This window comes from Lepus europaeus, chromosome 13 (assembly GCF_033115175.1).
Source record: "Lepus europaeus isolate LE1 chromosome 13, mLepTim1.pri, whole genome shotgun sequence".
Taxonomy (NCBI): domain Eukaryota; kingdom Metazoa; phylum Chordata; class Mammalia; order Lagomorpha; family Leporidae; genus Lepus; species Lepus europaeus.
In genome coordinates, this window is record NC_084839.1 from 76,565,716 (window position 1) to 76,570,005 (window position 4,290).

Here is a 4,290-nt window from a genome sequence, read left to right on the forward strand (position 1 = left end):
ATTAACAGATCCAGGCATAGGAAAACAAACCTGAAAATTAAATGAAGCCAAAGGGAAGTGGTATCTAAAAACTGAATCCTGGAATATCATGTACAGGGGCTAAAGTTGGACTTCGAAGTCATCTGGTTTAGTTCCTAGGAGCATGATGCTTTTGAAATATTTCAGTAACTCAAGAGAAATTCAGCTTTTCATAGAGTAAAGAGATTTGACCAAGTGGCATAAAAGTCAAACTCTCAGTCCTCAAACTTCATGAATCAATGTATGGGACATAGACCATAGCCTTTCATACTCTTTTGATAGCAAAGACAGAGAGGGATCTCACATCTCCTGATTTACTCCCCAAATGCCTAAAACAACCAGGGTTGCAACAGGCTGAAGCCAGGAGCCTGGAATGTAATCCAGACACTCGCATATAGGTGGCAGGGACCCAGGTGTGTGGGCCATCACCTGCTGCAGGAAGCTAGCTCAAAGCACAGTAGTCAAGACTGGAACCCAAGCACTCTAATATGAAACACAGGTGTCCACAGTGGCATCTTAATTTGCTGTACTACAACACCTACTGCTAGCCCAAGCTTTTTTAATCAGTCCTCTCTGAGACTTGCCACAGCCCCATGGCACAAGAACCAGTAGGCATACCTCCTAAGCACCACGACTGGATTGTTTGCACCTTCCTAGAAACATTAACTCAGTGACTTTGAGTTTTCAAGTCCTGCCTAAGATGTTGTAATTGTGGCATGGCTGGTAAAGCTGTTGCCCATGACACAGATGTCCCATATGGGCCCTGGTTCATGTCCCAGCTGCTCCACTTCTGATACAGCTCCCTGCTAATGGCCTGGAAAAAGCAGCAAAAGATGGCCCAAGTGCTTGGGTCCCTGCCACCCATGATGGGGACCTGGATGGAGATCCAGGTTCCTGACTTTGGCCTTTGCTAGCCCTGGCCTTTACAACCATCTGGGGAGTGAACCAGCAGATAGATCTCTCTCTGTCTCTCCCCTTTTCTCTATAACACTTGCAAATAAATATATAGTCCTGCCTGAGTTTGGGAGACTAATCATGTTCAAATTAGCATTTTTCCTCTGGCACCTCAAACCTTACAATCTCTCTAACTCTCAATCTTAGTTAAAATTCAAAGGAAATACTCTTCTAGATTCACTTAATTTGCTTCTCTTCACCTATACTTAAAAAAAAAAAGATTTATTTTATTCATTTGAAAGGCAGAGGTAGATAAAGAGAGAGGGAAAGATAGAGAGAAATATCTTCATCTATGGGTTCGCTTCCCAAATGGCTGCAAAGACCAGGGCTGGGCCAGGCAAAAGCCAGAAGCCAGGAGCTTCATCCAAGTCTATGTAGGTGCAAGTGTACAACTACCCGGGTGTCTTTCACTGCTTTGCCAGGCACATTCGCAGGGAGCTGGATCAGAAGTGGAGCAGCCAGAATTCGAACAGGCACTCATATGGATTGTTGGTGTTGTAGGCAGTGGCTTATCCTATTATGCCACAATACCAACTCCCACATTTACTTTTGGAAACATGAGCACAAAAGAAAAAAAAAAGGAAAAAAAAAAAAAAGCCTGTCCTCAACTTAAACAAAAAATCTCCAAGATATTTAATTTTTTTTAAGATTTACTTATTTATTTGAAAGGCAGAGTTAAAGAGACACAGAAGCAGATGGGTATTTGGATGCTTGTTATTAGGTCAGAAACCACTAAACCTATCACATTATTAGTTTTAAATTCTCATGAATGCTATGAATTTTTTAAAAAAATTTTATTTGAGAGGCAGAGTTACAGACAGAGGAGAGATAAAGAGAGAGAGAGAGAGGACTTCCAACCACTGATTCACTCCCCAAATGGCTGCAACAGCCAGAACTGGGAATATCCAGAGCTGGGAACCAGGAACTTCTGGGTCTCACCCGTTGGTGCAGGGGCCCAAGAACTTGGGCATCTTCTGCTTTCCCAGGCCATAGCAGAGAGCTGGATCGGAAGTGAAGCAGCTGATCTCAAACTGGAGCCCATATGGGATGCCAGCACCAAAGGTGAGGTTTAACTTACTATGCCACATTGCCAGGCCCAACCTATTGAAATCTTAGAATTTTTTTATGTATTGTGAATTTTCTTAAACACTATAGCTTTACTGTTATCTCCCAAAACCTTGGTTTTTTCAACTATTTCAAGCCATTCCTCTTAACTAATCCCAGTTATCTATCCAAAAGTGACCACACTCTAACCCAGTCTCCATAGCATCTGTGAAGTCAAATGGTCAATAATTCCTAACAAAAAATCTAAACCTTTACTGATCTTCCTCCATCTATTCTAAAAACACTTTAGGCTTCTTGTTTTCCCAGATGCTTATCTGGGAGTTTGTTCTGAAAAGGCAGCATTGTAGTAAAAGCTCTGACCATTGGTTTATTCCCTTCTACAGTCTGCTGTTGTGCTAACCCTGTCTCAATGTCTGAAATGATTGGCTCATCCTTTTTTGTGCCTAGTCCCCAAATATTCCTTGCATCCTTGCTTGTGTTGCTAGTAGGTAAAATATGTGTTTTCAAAACGTTCCTGAGATTTTGCTTTGGAACAATTTAGTCCTTACTCAATGAGGGTTTTGTTCCTGCTGTATTGAGTTCCTCTAAATTTCATAGGCAATCATTTGGAACCTGGTTATGGCTTGAGAAGAAGTAACAGTATGTGCTGGGGTGGGGGGTGCTTTTCGTGTCAACTCCACTGCTCAAGCTGACTGAAAGCCAAAAGAACTGAGAAAGCGCCTGCTACTTGCATGGCTAGGTGAATAACAGAAAAAGAGTTGTGCTGGTTTCACCTGGAGTTTCCTTAAATAACTACAGACTTGCAGTTTCTTTAAATTTTTGTGTAAGAAAAATCAAGTAAAAATATAATGGTATGGTTGGAAGATAATGGAATAACTCAAAATCTCTTGTTATGCAATGCAGCTGTATGTTCCTATTGCTCAATATTCTTCTGAAAGAGAAAATATAAAACTCATAGAATTCCATTATCTTTGTATGTTATGAATAAATGTTTGGGTTGAAAAATTAGACTTGGCATTTTAGATTGTTTTAACCACTGAATCAGATAGCATGTTGGAGGTAGGACCCCTGGGTTTTTGCATCAGCTCCATTAATATTTTTCAGAGTTTGCATTCTTTTTTATATCACAGAAAAGAACTTATCCCAGTTACAGAATTGCATTTATCAAGTGGAACAAAATGTACAAAAGACAGGATTTCAGAAATTGGGAAAGGACTTTCAGGATCGATTCAATGATGCAGGTGTTGCTGGGATACTAGACAGGTTGCTGGATGAGAGATTTAGAAAACTAACCAAACCAAAGTAGAAACCCATTTATATGAACTAGAAGCAGATGGGGAAACATTTAGGTTTGGCAACTAGCTCAGAAACATCAATGAGACAGCCTTGGATTTTGAGAGGACCATTTTTTGTTTTGTTGGATGTTATGAATGGAGCAGAGGAGACTATGTGCAAAAAAAAAAAAAAAAAAAAGGAATAAAAGGAGAAGGAAACCTCTGTGACTTCACATTTCCAGGTTGTATAATAATAATTAGTAATAATTGAGCAGCTCAATGTTCACAGCTATATTAACAACATTACATACATTAATTACCTCGTTTCTCTTCAACTCTATGTGTCCTTTATTACTTCTATGGTTTTATGGAGGAGAAAGTCTGGTGTGCGGTGGTTCAGAACTGGATTATCTGCATTTAAATCCTTGTTTTCATTACCAGTACTGGGTCTTCAGCTAGTTTATTACCCTCTCAGCAAATTATTGCAAAAATTAAATGTGATAATATATGTAAAATATTTAGAAGAGTATATATGGAACTCTCAATAAGTAACAGCTATTGTTTTATAGCTGTGATATCCGAGATCAGTGTTTAACTTCAAATAAATTTCCAATTCTCCTTGACTCCTACTCATCCTGTTTCATTGTAAACTGCATCATGTGTTCATTTTCTTGTGCTAAACCAGTCAATGCTGATTACAGCTAAAGACCATAAGTTATCATTTCAAGAGCAGTGTATTAACCCAATCCAGGGTTTGGAGTTAGAGTGTCTGAAATTTAAAGAGAGGTAGGCTGGCGCCGTGGCTCAACAGGCTAATCCTCCGCCTAGCGGCGCCAGCACACCAGGTTCCAGTCCCAGTCAGGGCGCTGGATTCTGTCCTGGTTGCCCCTCTTCCAAGCCAGCTCTCTGCTGTGGCCCGGGAGTGTGGTGGAGGATGGCCCAAGTGCTTGGGCCCTGCACCCCATGGGAGACCAGGAGA